General features: G+C 45.5%; 1 protein-coding gene across 2 annotated transcripts in view; it reads right to left on the reverse strand.

The window, feature by feature from the left end:
• WWP1 (WW domain containing E3 ubiquitin protein ligase 1) overlaps positions 1-18,879 on the reverse strand; it is an 850,740-nt gene that overhangs the window by 723,574 nt on the left and 108,287 nt on the right. The gene's annotated exons all lie outside the window — the stretch shown is intronic.

Here is an 18,879-nt window from a genome sequence, read left to right on the forward strand (position 1 = left end):
AATACCAACTATTATACGAGTTCCTATTCAGTATTCAGGATGGATACCCAAAACACCTCCTTTACAAATACTGAATTGGTAACCATTTCTACAACTCAGTTAGCATTTTGAAAATCTTTTCTGGGGTATAGGACATTACAAAAATATCAGGTAGTATGCTTCCTCCGCCCGGAGGTTATCCCACTGGTTGTTTCAGTAGTGATCATAAAAAATAAGTGTTGGTGTATGGTGGTGATATATATTAAAAAACTCGTAAAGCCAGTATGTGTCTTTAATTAAACTGGGTTCGAGATAGTTAAAAATTATGGTGTGCACAAGTTAGACTAGTTACGGTCTAGTGCACTGTAAAATGTCCAAAAAAATGTGACTTTTTTTGGACATTTTACAGTGCACTAGACCGCAACTAGTCTAACTTGTGCACACCATAAATTTTAACTATCTCGAACCCAGTTTAATTAAAGACACATACTGGCTTTACGAGTTTTTTAATATTTCACCACACGTCACTTCACCATACACCAACACTTATTTTTTATGATCACTACTGAAACAACCAGTGGGATAACCTCCGGGCGGAGGAAGCATACTACCAACCCAATGATGATGCGGTCACGTTGTTAACAACAGAGCGGAGAATCGAAATATACCGCTTGTATCCACCTGTAAAACGTGAATGAGGGTTTCTTAACAGTACATTGTTCTGATATTGCATACCATGGTTTTTTCAGGACTAGTGATCCACTCTCCACCTGATATTTTTGACATTTGAGAAAAAGAAGCTGAGTGGGTCACATGCTCTTCTTTCTCCCTCCAATTTGATTATTACAGAGTATAGCACATTACAACAAGTTTTCTAAAGGTAGCAAATTCTCTCAGTTACGAAATCAGATGATTTGTGACCGGATGAAAACCTTTGCATATCTGACACAGGGTCAAATATGGAGTTCATATGCATATCAGTAAGAACTTTATTGACCCCATAGTGTTTTAAAAAAAAAGTCTAATCCAGGAGCAGCAGCAACAAGGGCTGACGCAAAAGAATCATATGAATGGATGAGAAAGTCTAGTTTTTCACACCTCTGGGTACCAATCAGCACCTCCCTATGGTGGGTCACCTTAAGGTTTCCCCCCATGGCTGTGGAATCTTTTTTCACCTAAAGAACGAAACTCACAAGTCCATGCAGGCTGAGTTTCAATGTGGCTGAAAACACATTTTGTTAGAATCCTTCTCCACTTCTCCAAACAATCACATTTGTCAAAAAATTCATGATGTGATTGACAGAAGTGATGACTAGTAAGTTAAAACATCACATATACAAAAGTGTTAACCCTTTAAAGCAGGGTTCTCTAAAGTATGTTCCAGATGGCCGGATCCAAGCCAGATTTTTAAGATAACTACATGTATCTAAATAGGGATATGCTAAAATCTGCCATGGATCCAGCCCTCCAGAACCGACTTTGGAGAACCCTTCTTTAAAGCTTAACCGGTCACTTATGCTAATGTCGGGGAAAAAAAAATAGATTAACATCAAACTAATAAAAACACACTTTTTGGCTCGAATTCAAGATTTAGAGGGTATCACCTAATGAACTTGAGTTGTTAAAAGGAAGTCTGGTCCACTCTCACAAGATAGTGGATCTGGCACACCTAGCAATCAGTGTTAATCTTCCTCTGATATACATCTGACATTTTGAGAAGCACACAAACTATCTGAGAATGGACATACCAATCCAAATTTAGGATTTACTGAGGAACCTGAAAACCTGTTGCTCCTAGTTCTCCAGGTTGCTCTTCCACGTAACAAGTTAGTGAGAAGATCGTATGAGAGAGAGTCTAATCTCTCCTTCGTGAAGGTTATAAGCTTTATATACATACAATCTTTGTAGGATTCTAGTGAACTGTATAAAGGCGGCACTGAGGCCTGCTGTACAATTTGAAAGCACCGTAAATTATTCCCTATGGAGCTTGTTTTAGGAAGCTCAAAAAAGACAGAGCAGTGCAATGCTTTGAAATTAACTTCTCAGACAGGTGGGAAGTGAATGTGCTTACGACACCTCACGATGAGAGCACTTCTCCGGTCATGGTTAGAGGTCAGCTGGCAGAAGTCCACAAGCCTACCTGTATACTTGATAATAAGACTACTTAAACTTCAAACTTTGACAAAAAGCCTAAACTCCTGCATTTTACTTACATTTCTGTGAATATCTGTATTTGTGAATATCCACAAAATTCCAACACATGATTTTCCTACACTTTTCCTTACAAAAATGCTACTGGCACAAATTGTCCCAAAACGCAACATAGAAAGATTGGTGATAGGGGTAGCTGTGGATTTTGAGCATCAGGAGACATGTGGGATAATAGAAGCTAGGAAATGTGTGGATTCCCACAGATTCCAGAACTCTCACTCGCAGAAATGTGAAGACAATGTCTGTTTATAGCTAAAGCTTGAGGTTTGGAAGGGCATCTGGGAAAACAAACCTTGTGAGATTCACACAAGTCTCAACACCCTGGACTTCGCTTAGTGTCTATTGTTATGGATTTTTTTTTAAATGATGTCTAGGTTTGGTAGATTTCCCTGGGGGACTGAGGTCAGACCTAAATTGGGCAGCTAGCTTCACCGCCAAGCCATGTCGTCTCCATGTCAAGTTTTAGGTTATTTTGTGTCACGGGTGTTAGACTCAGCCACCAAAGGTAGGTACAGTTTTTACCAGAAGTGTAAGAATGCTGAGTGGCAGGAATTGTGAGGATCCTTCCAGAATTTTCTCTCACAGAAATGTATGCTTTTAGCCAATGTTTGAGAATTGGTAGTCCTTTTTGGTAAGAAAGCACCATAGAAGCCACACAAATCGCACCACCTTAGACTCTTGTCTGGCTACTTTCGAGAAATATCCGGGTTTGGCAGGTTTCTCAGGGTGGCAGATGAGCTAGGGCACACATTCAAGACCTAACCACATTGTAAAAAACCCCAAAAAGCATTGACTTTGCTCGGTGAAATGTGATTTTTTCAGATCATATTTTGAATGATTTGGTATCCTGGGCGCCCCGGCCCAGCCAAACAAGTGAGATACCGTTTTTGTGACACACGTAGGAACACAGAATAGCAGAACATTTATTATTATTACAATATGATTTCTCTGCTGTATTTTTGGGCTCTAAATATAAAGTAGTGTGTGCAAGAAAGAACACTTTTGTTTTTTAGAACGTTCTCTGAATCACAGGATAGCATGGGAAACCCCCAATTCACAGGCATAAAAATAACCACAGTTCCTAAACTCAATATCTAGTGCACATTACAGAAATACACAGGGTTTCTTCATACTCAATTTTCATTCATTAGAATATACCATATGAATTTCTGCATGGTCGGTACACAATGAAAAATCATTATCAGTTGCAGCTCAGTTGTTGGCTTTGGGCATCACATGTTTTTTGGAACACCTACAAACTTTATATATTCTTGTCACCAGAAGCGTCAGACGAACCTAACGTAATATTGCTTATCTGAATCTGCCATTGTCACAAAAAATTACAGATGTAAACTTTGTCACCAATTGCTATTTTTTCTTTTTTTTTTGCTTACATTCATTATTTTTTTTATTTCAACAATTAGTTTATTTGGGAAAACTTTCAGGGATCTACACAAATAACCCCTTGCTGAATTCAGAATGTTGTCTGCTTTCCCAAAATATATAGGCATCTGTTAACACACATGAGAACTGTTTCTGCTAAAAACTGCAAGTAGGATGAAACCCAAAAAATTAGGAAAATTGACCCCCTCTTACGAAAATGACAAAAAAAACTGTTTTTTGGACACAGCTCAGCTTGCCTTGAAAGCGTGGTAGATGATCTTAGCACAACAAACCTTTGTTGTTTTTTAGCAAAACAAACATATAATATCTTGCACACCACTTATTCCCCATTTATCCCCACAAAAACACATTGTAGCTACATTTCGGCTATTCTTTTGCTTCTCTATAGTGAAGTCTATAAACCCTGGGTCCCGGTAGAACCCCCATGCGCTAAGAACCCGAAATACCAAATAAATGCCTCAGCACTAGGTGTAAGAAAGCCTCAGCATGTAAGGGGTTAAAATGGTAATAAAGAAACTCTAAATAATAGTAATAAAAAAATGTTCATAATAACAAGACTTTTCTTTTTAAGAAAGAGAAGGAATATAGGATAATTAAGTCAAATAGGCTGTGTTGGACTTGGCCCTTTTTGCAGGGTCTTACCTGAACTTTTTGCCTTCCTCCTAGCCTTTTTTCGGACATGGTGTTGGTGGTTCTAGGACTCTGGGCACTTTAGCACTGCTGTCCAGTGTAAAGTGTGTGTGCTCTCTGTGGTAAACATGGTAAGATTGATCTACACCGGTTTGGCATATTTAATTTACCTGTCAGTCCCTTGTAAAGTGGTATCTCAGATACCCAGGGCCAGTATATTAAATGCAACTGGTGGGCTTGCAGCACTGATTGCGCCACCCACCAAAGTAGCCTTTCAAACCTGTCTCAGGCATCTGCCATTGCAGGGCTTGTGCGCGCAGTGTTAATGCCACTGTGACGTGGCACCTAAAGTGAGTGCCATGTCTGTGACCCCCCTTTTACTACATGTCAGTCACCCCCGAGATAGGCCCTAGCTGGCCCTATGGACAGGGAGCATTGTAGGTAAAAGGTAGGACATGTACCTTAAGTGTGTGACATGTCCTGGTAGTGACAAACAGCCATTTTGCTTTCTCACTGCTGTGAGGCTGCCCTCTCACAGGAATGCATTGGGGATCCCCTGATAAGTGTTTCAGTGGTAATTCCAGTTATGAGAGGAGCAGCGTGGTCAAGTCTGGTATGGTTGGAATAGTAATCATAAATGCTGCGCAATGGTGTGCGCAGATTTATTATCACTTTTTTAGAAATGCCACTTCTAGAAGTTGGCATTTCTATGTGCTATGTGTCTGCCTGCCTGATGTGGATTGCATGTCTGGCTTTGGATTGAGGGGGGCTGGTGAGGTGTGTGGCTCCAGGGAGGGCAGGGTGAATCAGCGCGCAACTGAATTGGAGATCTGCATTTGGAGTAGTGGGAGGAGTAGTCCCCTGACCCTGAAGAGGCCTGTGCCTTGTGGGTGAATGCTGGTTCCGCCCCCCTGTGGTGGTCTGATGACCAAGCCACCACCTGACAATGGGGAAGAGGAGCCCTGTAAACAGAGTGCTCCAAAATACCCCAGAACCAGTTCAGGCTGGTTCCCCAAGCCCTGTGCCAAGGGCAGACAAAGGAAAATGGAGTACAAGTACTGGGGCTGTGACCCCAGGTTGTTGTGCTTCCTTGTGACCCCAGGAGGAACAGCCATGAGGGACAGCCTCCCTGCTGGAGGGTCCTGTGAGCTGGCCTGCCTGGGCCCAGCCTTTGCCCTGGAACTGTTGGGGGCATAGTGCCTTGTGGGCGCTCTATTCTCCAGGAGGAGTGCTTGTGGCTTTGCAGTGCTGAGCTGTGATCGATTCCGAGGGAATCCAGACGTGGGGATTCCCATATATTGCGTGGGAAGAGGGAGCCCACCCCGCTGTTTTATGCCTCTTCAAGCGGGAGCCCACCCCACATTTTTGTGCTTGTGGGGCGGGAGCCTACCCCGCCTGCGGTGTTTATTTACAAGCGGGAGCCCAGCCCTCAATTGCCAGGAGCCGCCGCAGCACCGCCGGACAGCAGAAGTCAGGTGCCTCTGTCTAGCTGTGGGCATGGCAGGAAGTGCCGGAAGGAGGTCGGAGCCCCGTGGGCTCAACAGACGCCAATAAGAGGACAACGGAGCCCAGCGGGCTCCCCGCCAGAATCCGGCTGGAGTCCTGTGCTAGCCCCAGTGCCCAGAGACCGGAAGAAGCCCACTTGAGAGCCCAGGTGAGAGGGGCTCCCCAAGGCACACCGTTAGTGCTGATTTTTGAGGAGTGGGGGCCTACGGGGCACTGTCGGTGTCGAGTGTTGGCCCAAGAGGAGCCCGGTGAACGGGGCTCTCCAGGCACAGCTGGTGCCGTTTCGCTAGCTTCCCAGTTGCACTGCTGATTGCGGGAAGCTGCTACGTGGGGGATAATTTGGTTGTAGGAGCCCCAGAGCGGGGCTCCCCCGGCACAATGGTGCCAAAGCAGATTGACTACAGCGGCCCCGCCGGACAGAGGGCAGCTGCACCGATGGGGGCACCTTCTGCGTAAGGAGTCCCAGAGGTGTGCCAGGTCTCATTTCTCATCTCAGGTCTCATTTCCCCAGCTGCACCGCAGGAGCGCAGGCAGCTGCAACATGGGGGCATTATGTTTTCATGTGGAGAAGGGGGTGAGATGCACCCCACGGCCCAGCACATTGCGCACCGTGGTTCTTGCTGCATTGGCAGCCGGAGGGCAACTTGAGAGGCCCTACATTTACGCCCTGACATTTCAGACAGAGGGCATTTGAGCCCTAGTGAAAGGCCAGTTGGCCTGGGGTCAGGTTTGGTACCTGTGTGTACCAGGAGGGCGCAAGGCCCTAATGTGATGCCCTATGCATAAGGTGTTTATGCCTATAATGTAATGCCTAATGTTATGCTATAGTGCTTATGCATAATGTGTCTATGCTTGTGATTTATGCACAAGGTGTTCTATGCCTAATGCTAATGTGATATAATGCTGAGCTCATTATTGTGGCAGTACTTACTGGTGGTGGTTTACATTCGCTACTTGTGCTGTTTTTGCGTAATGTGTTTAGGCCTAATGTGATGCAGACATAATGAGTTTATGTTGCAGGTCCTAATGCAGAGTACAGTATTTTGCCAGCAGTTACTGGATGTGATATTACTACTTGTGCTTTGCGATGGCTCTGACAGTGGCCCTATTGGCCCTGTCCTGTATATAATCCCCTGTAAATATTGCCTAGTGCCAGTTGGTACAGTGTATATGTGTGGTGATTCTAATGTGTTTTGAATAATACAAAGGCTATTTTTTATATAACATTTTGAGGAGTTTCTTTTATGGTGTGCCTAGTGTGTTGCTGCTGTATGTGTGTGTGTGTTGCCCAAACACTTTACACATTGCCTCTGAGATAAGTCTGCCTGCTCGTGCCAAGCTACCAAGGGGGTGAGCAGGGGTTATCTTCAGCGTGCAACTCCCTTGCCCTGACTAGAGTGGTGGTTTCTGAGCATGCCCTAGCCAACCAGAAATCCCATTTCTAACAGGCTGCAAAGCTAAAAGGCAGGAAAATTGACATTGCTCCTTCAGGGAAGCACATGACAATCGAGCCAGTTACTTTGTATGGTAAGATCCGGATCCTGGGTTTGAAACTACTGGCAATGCTGACTCTTATTAGAGGAGGAAGGCCGGTTGCTTATAACAATAATGAAGATTCCTCAGGAGGAGAACTAGGGTTGCAGGTAAGAAACTTTTCCTTCTACCCCTGGGGATCTTCATTGTCACAAGCACTGAACAGAGTGTCAAGACCAACCATGATAAAGCAGAGCAAACAAATAAGCAAAATGTAGCTTACCCAAACAGGTGCCTAAGTGAAGTAAAAGCCACCTGAGTGTCTGCCATGAAATTTGATCTGAGACAATGTCTTCAGAAAGTGAGGACATAGTTACAAATGGCTTTGCATAGCTCTTAAATTGAGACATGTCTAAGTGAGCTACTCTGAAAACGTTTCCTCTAGTAGAGTGAGTGTCAGGCCTCGGAGGGAGAGTTTTATTTACTAATAATAAAAGAGAAAGCCTGAAACAATCTACCTAGACATGTAGTGGCTCCGCTAAACCCTTCCAAACAAGTCCAAAAATGACAAACCGATCTGAGTGACTTAAGCTGTTCGTCCTATTCAAATAAATTTAGAACCATCTTAACATCAGTGTTCTTGGCTCGTGTCACTGGAGTAGTTAGATTTTTAAAACAGGTTGGAATTGGCCCCAGTTACCAGAAAAGCTGGCACGACCTTTGGTAGAAAACTTGGAGGAGTCCTCATAACCTCCTCCTTATTACTCATAACCACGTTGCCCTAGTGTAATGCAGTTTAAGGCTCATTACTTTCATAATATACTTTAAAAAAATAACCAATACTGACACAGTTTTAGGGTATTCAGGTAGTAACCCTCCCCTTAAATTCACCCGACTAATAATAATACTTTTTAGCCATACCAGTGGCACACAAAATAAAGGGAAACCGGGATGTCCACCAGTTATTTTTAATATTTTTAATCCCATTAGTATTAGAACAATATTTAAAGTGCTCCTAGGGATATAGTAGGGCCCACCCTGATTTTAAAGAACCAGGGTGCGACTAGATGATGTAACATGAGGGTCCATAATACAAATATAAAAAATTCATATCGGGGGCAGGATGATAAAACTATATTAAAGCATTAGAGAAAGGGTAGTAGGATAGCTTATTGCCATGTAAGTTTAAGATGTGCCATGACAGGGCAAAAATTACCATGCTGATGGTGACTGATGGAAGAGAGGAGTAAGAGAGTGAGCCCGTTCCAGACCTCTTATCATCCAACGCCCAAGATGGAAGTGAGGAAGGAATACTTTACGCCCCCACCCTAACAGACCAGCAACAAGTAGACTGCTATCAGTTATTGAGGCAGTTTGCTGAAATGTTCTCTCTGACCCCAGGTCTGACAACATGGTATACCCATGATATGGGCAATGGTGATAGCTTGCCTGTCAAGAGCAAAATACACAGGCTGTATGGTCAAGTCAAGGCTGGCATCAAGGCAGAGATTGCCAAGATGATTGAGGATTCCAGTAGTCCATGAGCCAGCCATGTGGCGGTGGTGCCCAATCCCAGAGAGGGGAAGCTGAGATGAGGTTGTGTGTGGACTACAGGGCCCTCAATGCAGTCACCAAGATGAATGCCCACAGCATACCAATAGCGGATGACCTCATTATTAGGCTGAGGGCAGCAAAATATCAAAGTACCTTTGACCCGATATAAGGTTATTGGCACATAGCCCTCAACCCAGGAGCCAAGGAGAGGTCTGCTTTTTCCACACCTGAAGGCACTTTCAATTTAAAGTGATGCCCTTTGGGTTGAAAAATGCACCGACACCTTCCAGAGGTTGGTGAATCAAGCTCAGTCAGATCTAGAGAGTTTAAGTGCAGCTTATCTTGATAAAGCTGTATTTAGCTCCACATGGAAGGATCGACTGGTCCACCTCAAAGAAGTGCTTCAGGGCCTGCAGCAGGTAAGTCTAGATATCAAGGTAAGTTAGTGACAAATAGAGCAAAGCTTTGTGGTTTACTTGGGCCACCAGGTTGGTGGAGGTCATATTCAACCTCTGCAAACCAAGATCCTCAGAATGCTGGGAAGCTCCTTAGACTCATACACAAGTCAGAGACTTTCATGGTCTGACTGAATGCTACAGGAGATTTATTAAAGGTTATTTGTACCACAGTGGCACCACTAACTGAACTTACCTCCAAGAAGCAACCCAGAAAAGTAATCTAGACTGAGCAGCTTTAAAAGGCGTTTGACCCACTCAAGGCAGCTCTTTGCTCAACACCTGTCCTGAAGACACCCGACTTCAGTAATGAATTCATTGTTCAGACAGATGCCTATGAACCTGGGACAGGGGCAATGTCATCACAGGTAAATAATCTGGGCCAGTATCAGCCAGTTGCCTTCATTAGAAGGCAACTCCTCCATAGAGAGAGCAGCGTTGGAGTGCCATTGAGAGGGAAGCCAATCCTGTGGTTTGGTCCCTGAAGAAGCTGAGCTCCTACCTGTCTGGGACTCACTTCAGAGTTTAAATCAACCACAGACTTATTAGAAGGTTGATGCAGATGAGAGGGGAGAACCTAAAGTTGTTGAGGTGGTCCACTTCCCTACAGGGTATGGACTTAACAGTGGAACACAGACCTGGGACTGACCATGCCAATAGAGATGGCTTTTCCAGCTTCTTCCACTTAGATGATGAGAACTACCAGGATAAAGGTTAGTAGTTTATCACCTTCTGTCTGGAGGGGGGACATGTAAGGAAATGCTTTTTTTGTATGGTCACCCCAAAGTTTTTTTTTTAGACTGATGCTGCTAGTTTTTCAACACAGAATGTACGGAGGCCTGCTAACTAGATCTAGGTGCCAGTGCCTTGACCCCAAAAATATGTATGTTACATTGGCTACACCCAATTGGCCTAGGCTAACTTACCTATATATCCCCAGTATAGATTATCCAGGGTATTTAGGTTAGAGAGTCACCCCAAGGATTGCTGCACTTGTTAAGCCACCCTAGGTGTGACAAAGGTAAAACGAGTCTCCCAGTCCGCTATTGCAGAATGGAAGCGCAGTTTAAAAATCCTAGCCCAGCTTTGACACTTAAAAAGCAAGGCCAAACCTCCCTCTGTAATATGTGCAAGTCAACCTATGGCAGGTCTAAAGAGCCATATGGCAGGGTGTGTATATTTTATATATTCTCGCAGTAAAAACACGAAACTGTTGTTTTTATTGTGGAAAGACTTGGTCATCCCATTGGCAAGAACAGGGTTACACGCTAACCCCTCAACTGTGCTAACTCCAGACCAAAGTTGATACTCCAAATTATCAAGCATCTCATTACATTAAGCTAGACTTGATTCTCAAGTCGAAATTGTAGTGCTCAACTTTAACAAAGTTGCAACTTTGTTGCATTTACTCTTGTTTGCCCTTAACTGTTACACAGGGAGCCTGAGTCCAAGACAACTTGCTATTCTCCTACGGAGATGTACTAGCGACTCCCAGCAAAACAGAAAATAGGGGGCCTGTACTGGAGAGTAGTGTTACCTCCCTCCTTCAGGAAGCCACACGAGTGTTGTCCCAAAAGGCAAGCTGCAAAGCTGAAGCCAACCTTGAAGAGCAAATGGTGAACACTGGGGAGAGGGGCAGCCCCACTGTTGAGGCAGACTAGCTGGCACCCAGGAAGGAGAGGGAAAAACGGTTATCAGACCAGTTTTTCATGGGTGTGCAGCCCCTTTTGTAGCCACATCTTGGGGTTGGGCTAGGGAGCTCTGGATGTCAAGAGAGGGGTTCTGCCATTCAGCCCTGTTGGGAGTGGGCAGAATGGTGCACCTTGAGATAGCCAGATGCCACACTTCCCAGGAAGTGCTCTTCAGGAGGAAGGGAACGTGACAGCCCACTGACTATCAACTGCATCATACCCGGAGGGCATTTTCTGAGCATAAATAGGACACCCCTGGCACCCAGAACTCAGATCTCAACTGGACTGGAAGAAGAACCTACTGACCTGCTGTCCCGTGGAAGCAGCAAAGAGGCAGCACAAGTGTGGACTGCACCTGCTGAACCGGGTGGCTAGCAAAGAAGACCAACAGACAGACTCTGCTCGCCATGTCCCGCTCGTGGAGGAGTCATCTCCGGAGTCCAGACAAAGCGAAGAGACTCCAAGGGTCAGTTGGCTGACCTCCCATTCACAGCACAGGGCCACACCTGCTGCAAAGCCTGCTGGGGCAAGGTGGTAGCCCAAAATCTCCAGATCACAGTCAATCATCACAGTGCAGCACCAGAGACCAGGATACAACACTCAAAACTGCACCGATTTCGCAGAGTCCGGGAGAGTCACCTAAGAGCTGCTTGGTCACTCAAAAGCAGAGTTATCGCCCAGGGAAGGAATTGGATGTGACCGCGATACCAGGCGACTGGTAGCCCAGCAGCGACTGGACCTCTACCAGCATGAAGAGGACTTCGAGGCACGTCTAACCTGCTACCAGGACCACCTTACCTCCTTCGTGGACCACAGAGTAGCTGCAGGAAGAGCCCCATCAACCGCATCGCATCCACAATATTCTTGAGTATCTTCAGCATTTTTGATACCTTGCATCAGGACCATTTTAATAGAAATACATTGCAAAGGGGCTAAAGTGCCTGGAGACTGATTCACCTGTGGAGGTAACTAATTCTGAGGACCCTGCTAGCACCCCTGACGTGCCCACTAAAGTGAATAAATGAGCACAACACAACTAGTACACCGTTTTTGGTGAAAATTTTTCGGACACTGACAAGGTCATGAGACAAGTCTTAGAAGATCACTTCAAGGGGCTGAAAGATGGCTTTGCTGTCTTGCTGGACAACCTTAAACAAGAACTGCAGGAAATACATGGAAATGATAACTACCTAGGTCAAAGAGTTCTCGGATTGGAAAACACAAATGATGGCTGGGAAGAAACAGGAGTTTATCAAGGTGGAAATAAACCAATCCAGAAACAGAACATCCTCCTGCAATGAAAGCTTGAAGAATTCAAGAAAGAAAAAAAAAATAACTTCAGATTGGGGGAAATCTCAACCAGTCCGAAGACGCGGATATTGACAATGACACACTGACTCGTGTGCACCTTTTGCGTTCCCCCCTTTGTTCCGCTGCCTTGTCTGGATCTCCAGAACTTATCCTGCCAGCACAGGTCTCTGCACTCACAGCTGAGAGGAGAAATGAAGCTGTCCTCACAAGCAACTCACAGCACAATGGTCAGTGAGGTGTCAGCTATCAATGAAAGAACAGGGAGAGCGTCGATGACAGAGTGGTGGGGTGGGTGGCAGGGGTCCAGTACAGAAGGGAGATGTATCAAAATGTAAAGGGACAGTATTATTTTTCAATTTGGGGAGGGTTCTTCCCCAGAGGATGGTGGGTGTGAGTGGCAGGAGGGGACGTACTTATGTTTTTTTAATTTGGGAAAGAAATCTTAAGGGTTGTGGTGGTGTTAGGTTGCAGGAGGCCAAGTTTTTTTTTTCTTCTTCTTATTTAGCTCAAACTTGCTCTCTATCAGTGCCCAAGAACTTCTCTGCCCCGTGTATATGCTGTAGCCAGGGCAAGATGATCCAGGGTGGTAGGGAGGTGCATATACAATAAAAAAAATTATAGAAGAGCAGAGTTTGAATAATAAGGTTGTTTTTCGCCTCAGGCTTCTGATTGACATCATGGATAACTCAAGCTTTGTTCTTGTTGTCCATTTAATGTCACTCAGAAAAACAATTTATTCACAGTTACCCATCTATAATTCTATATATTCAGTCATTATGATAATATCAGATGGATAGGCTTTATTTATTTAAATTTGATTAGGTGTCATGTTGAACAGAGATGCCAAAAGTTCCTATGCCATGGTTAGCCAACACATGTTGAGGTCTGAACCCAAACCACATATTTGAGATACCCACATAAAATACATTTATATACACAATCTACACTGAACTTATTTGCATAGCCTAGGATTTTAATGAAAAGCTACCATGGTTTTGTGGAACTAGCAATGGAGACTCCAGTCCAATGCAGTACTAAAAGAAGAGTGACTGATGGTTTATGATGATGTATGAAGCTACTATAAACCTCATAATATAGGTTGCTTAACACCACTATCACCAGGTTAAACCGTGTGTCTTAAAAAAAATTTATACAATACCTCATGTAGGAAGCAGACTCTTTATATAGCATACCAAAATGAGGTATGATGTGCAAAGAGTCCAGGTATCCCTTATGAGAGGACAGGTGCTCTATCTAGGATAGTGTGGTCGAGTAGCCTTAGGCTTATCAGAAAGGAGTGTTAGACATTTGCTGCACAAAAAGAGTCAATAAATGATGCACACACTCAAAAAGGAGAGCCAAACCAAGTTAGAAAAATATCATGGTATTTTTATATATATGTTGAAACCAAGAACTTCATAAAGAGCCAAGTACTTTTCCGTAATAGACTTTTTATAGTGTTAGTTAACATTGCTAACAGTGCGTTTTTATGCATAATGCTTTCCTATACTATCTTAGGAGACTTCAATTTTATTTTGAAGATATAAATACCAGAGACACTAGAACCCCGATAGACAACTTGACTTGTTTTAATTTCGTCCAATTGGTCAATATGGCCACCCATGAGGCTGGACACACACTGGACGGCATTTAAAAAAATTATTCAGATCTTCAATTAGGAAATTTCCTTCCCCTTACATGGCGAGACCATGAGATGATAGTGGTAATTTCTCTGGTCTGGTCACAACTAGATTACTGTACGCATTGTAATGGTGTATCCTGCAGAGCTCTCCTAAGAAATTGCAGAGTACAGAATGCAGCGGTCAAACTGATTAAAAAGCATCAATAAATTTGATTCAGTCTCCAAGACCCTGGAGAAGCTGCACTGGTTCCCAATAAAACATTTTTTTTTAAAAGAGAGAGTGGTGTTTAAAGCACTGTGCACAGCACACAAAGCACTACACGGTTTTGGACCTGCATACCTAAAGAAAAGGTTTTTCAGGGCATGGTCAAGCAACATGGCCGACAGGACGTGAGCCTAGGCGCTCCAGGCCAATCCATTTCCTAATCCTGCATAATCCTGTCACATACTGCTCTGAAAGCAGGCATAATCGATGTACCAGATGCAGCTGACTCCCCGTCGACCATAACTGATGAGATTTCCCTCTGCAGCGCCGGGAACAAGCAGTAGCTGATTGGCCCAAGGCAGCGGGGAAAAGACATGCAGGCCCCACGACACTTCGCAGACTGCCGCGCCTGAACACTGTGGGCTCCGCAGAGGTCTAGAGGAAGTGCTTCAGCATTGACCGCGAGTGCCGGGGAGGATGTTGTAGCCCAGGTGCGAAGTCCTGGAAGCGGGCGATACTGGATACGGCGGCGCAGCCCATGCAAGTCAATTGGGAGGAAGTCACTGCAGGCGATGAGGCTGCCAAGAGCCCGCACTAGAGCCGTCGGTGACCTGGGAGAGGCTGTCACGATGTGTAGCCGCGTGGCTTACAGGGTGCTCAGGTGGGGCGGTTTCCCCTTTGGCGGTAGAGCAGTCAGAAACCACAAGATAAGGCAGAGCAATGAGGAGTTGGACAAGTATTGCTGAATAGGGCCGACTGCCCCAACGGTTATTGGCCCGGAAGACAGGGCTGCCGTGGTGGGAGGCCGGTGGCTGAGATGGTCGGAGTGCGGAAAAGAGCATACCTGAGACGGTGGGAGGGGAGCAGCCTCGCTCCTGTGAGAACTTCTGCTCCCTTCTATTGGAGGCCGTGCGGAGTCGAGTGGGGCCCCCGCCAGGAAAAGGAGCAACACCCGGGAGGTACATGCACAGGTTTGGGCACTGGATTTGCATTGCATGCCACGATAGAACTCTATGGAGACTATATGCATGACTTACTGGGCCCTGTAGCCACACTGGTGTGAGGGAGCACAGGGACACTTGTTATCAGACGTACATCATATGGATGCACCACTTCATTAGCCGCTACCCGAGCAGGGACTGCACTTCAGGCTTGGACTGGAGCTACCTTCTGGATGCACAATACTGCCAGCCTCATCTTGTAGTGAGTATGTTCAGTGTAATAGACCACAAAGAGTTTTGATGTGATATCCCCCTGGAAGAACTGGGGTGCTGCAGCTTGAAGTCCCCGTAATAGAGCCTGGAAGGAGGGGCCCCTTGACAGTTGAGGGGTCGTACAACTGTGATTCTGGGGCGCCTGCTGAGAAACAGCCAGAAGTGACGCACTGCCCCCCTGTGTGGATTGGCACATGGACTGGTGTAGGTTGTGGAATTTAATAAAATATGTACTTGTCCATGGGGCAGGTTGCTTCATAAATCTACTTGTCCTGTAACAAAATCCACTCGTCCCTTTGGTGCCATATAGTGCAGCGACGAATTATGGCAGCAATCGCATTGTATAAGAGCTCTGATATAGCCTCTCTGATTATGCCAGGGCTCATACCATAGTAGTGTTTGAATACTTGCAATCCCCTTATGTTGCCACGTTTCCGCAGATCTACATACTGGGGCTGAACGCAGTGGTAAGCAATAGTTCCAGGGATAGAATGCCCTTTTGAGTCTGTGCAAACCTGCTAACTTGCATGTTTTAAGGGTTTTCAACAACTCTTCTCTAATCTTTTCCCATACTGAGAAATGTTGGGAATTTACTCCTGACAATGGCAGACGTAAACCTTCTTCCAGAGTTGGGGAAAAAAAGTGGTTGGAGGGAAAGTGTACTTGCAAACACTCAGATTTTCACATCAGCAAATCTACACATGCATATTTGCTCATGCTAAAATGCAGTTCACAAATATTTTCTAGGAGTACTATTTCTTGCCCAACTTATGTATGTTCTTGGGAATTTATGCAAGCCGTATAGCTGACCTTAATGCAAGGACATATACCATGGGCACTCTTTTGAGACTTTGTTTAATAATAGGGCCGCTAATCGGTTCTGGCGTTGACCGAGACATTTTGCTTTATTAAAATTCGGTCTCTCTCTTTATGTATTGGCTGGCTTCACTGTGAGTGACAGTATTCTGCTCTTTCACGAGGAGCATATCGGCACACAAACGAGTTTTGTTCAGTGCCATTAATTACAGTGACAGTGTGTGCTTTTTGAGATCAAACACTATTTTTGCTTTTGCCAATGCTTGTTATTATGGCGAGTGCCCAGCAGCTCCCACACCAGTAAGGTTTTACAAAAACCATGCCAAAACAATTCACACATTGACAAAACTAATAAGCTGACCACCAATTTCAGACCTACTGGCTTTGCGTGTTTATTTTTGTTTCCCATAATCCTATTGAAACTGGTTACACAGATAGTCCATGATGAATATTTTTGGGAAATACTTGCATGCATCAACACGTTACTAAATGATGCAGCAAAGAAATGGTACCTGAAATTCTACAGTAGTTTACAAAAATGTTTTTTTTCCTGCTTTCATCTTTTCAATTCACTTTTTTTTTTTTTTATAAAGTAAATAATGAAAAATTTCCTAGCTATCGTAACGGAAAGTTTCAATTCTATTAAGGACTCGGAGGCGAGGATTATGCCTTCTTTCTCCACTTTATTCATACAGCAGCACAGAAAGAACAACAAAGACTACGTTTCCCATGAACCATAGGGAAAAAAGTAGTCAACAACACTGTGTCAACAACCAATCAAAGAGACGAAAAGTGTCCAATCAGAGCCTCTCAAGTTCCTGATAGTCCCTTGTTAGTGTCCAGATCTCCTCTTTTGGAGCACGAAGACAGCCCAGTACTCAACTTCAGGAGTCCTGTTTGTGGGTATCCGAACCTGCAACAAACAAGGCAGTATTACCAAGGGGAAAACACAACCCTAGGTAGCAATCCAGAAAAGAAACCAACGGAATAGGTAGTTAGAACATATCATCAAGCACTACTTCCTTCGGCATAAACATGAAGGAAAGAATTTACTTACTGCTATACGGGGAGGGATCTCCTCTGAGAACACAGGGCGGGATAATCCTCGCCTCCGAGTCCTTAATAGAATTGAAACTTTCCGTTACGATAGCTAGAAAATTTTTCATTCTATGTCAGGACTGGAGGCGAGGATTATGCTTGTTTAAAGCTTGCCCACAACCAGTTGAGCCATATTGAGAATTGGCTTGACGTAAAACCGCTTAAAGGTGGAATCCGAGGACCAGTCCGCCGCATTGAGGATATTCTCCAAGTGGGCGCCCAGACCAAACGCCTTCGAGGCCATAGCCCATCTCGCGGAATGCGCCCCAAAATGCCGGAGGCTAATTCCAGCCTCTTGCATCACCCAACGCACCCATCTCGCGATGGTGAGGGAGGAAACCGCCTTAAAGGGTTTCCGGAGCGCAATGAGCAGCTGACGCTCTCCCGGAGGACGATACTCTTCCGTCATCTCCTCGTAGGCCTTGAGGCAACGGACCACACAGAGCTTCGGAAAATCCGCGAAGGCCGGGTAAGAGACAACTCTTGTATTGCACTTTGTCCGGCGAGAAAGGGTAAACGTCACCCCATCTGGAGTGAACATTGACCCGAGATATCGAGAGCGCGCACATCCGACACTCTAAGGCAAGAGATCAAGCAGAGCAGCATTGCCAGCTTCGCCGACAACTCCTTACGGGATAAAAACCTATTTGGTTTCCAAGACAGGAAGAGATTTAACACCTGATTAACATCCCACAGGACCGAATACCGCGGTTCCGGAGATAGGGAAAGTCGAATGCCCCGAAGGAGCCTGCAGATCAAAGGGTGTTCGCCCACCGCCGAACCACCTACCGGGATGTGACCCGAGGAAATGGCTGACCTGAAAGTGTTAATGGACCTATATGCCAAGCCATTAGAAGCCAAATGCGCCAGAAAGTTTACAACATGGACCACATCCGCGACCACGGGATTGAAACCCCGTCGCAAACACCAACAGGACCATCTGCCCCACGCAGATTTGTATCGTTTAATGGTGCTATCCGCCCAGGCTTTAGAAAGGAGCTCTTCAGCTGATCGTGAAAGGCCCGGGGCTTGCCATCTACCCCGGAAATCCTCCACGCCATGAGCCACAGCGAGTACGCCGACACTAGAGGATGAGGATTGCCGTACGGATCCTTGAGGAGATCCGGAAACTGGGGGAGTAGGATTGGAAAATCCCAGGAAAGTTCCAGAAGAACTGGAAACCACACTTGAGACCTCCACAGAGGTGTGATGAGCACCAAATCTGCCCGCTGCCTGCGGACTTGAGCCGTTGTCCGGGTAATCATAGCAAACGGAGGGAACACATAGCCGCGATCCACGCTCCAGTCCTGGAGAAACGCATCCGTGGCCGCTGCCCGAGGGTCGGGCTTCCAGCTGAAAAATCTCGGAAGCTGGTGGTCCAGGCGAGATGCAAATAGATCCACCGTGAACGGACCCCAAAGATTGCTGAGGGAGGCAAACACCAAATGATCCAACTTCCAGAGGCTGAAGTCTCGGAAGTGACGTGATTGATAATCGGCCTCCACGTTGTCTCGACCCGGAAGATACTCCGCTGTGACCGATACCTGACTGTCCAGGCAATACTGCCAGAAGCTCGCCGCCAGATCGGAGAGAGCTTTCGACTTGGTGCCTCCAAAGTGGTTGATATAACGGACAGCTGACACGTTGTCCATTTTCAAAAGTACGCAAGACTGTACTGAGTCTCTGGTCC

The sequence above is a fragment of the Triturus cristatus genome, chromosome 5_1 (genome assembly GCF_964204655.1).
Source record: "Triturus cristatus chromosome 5_1, aTriCri1.1, whole genome shotgun sequence".
NCBI lineage: Eukaryota > Metazoa > Chordata > Amphibia > Caudata > Salamandridae > Triturus > Triturus cristatus.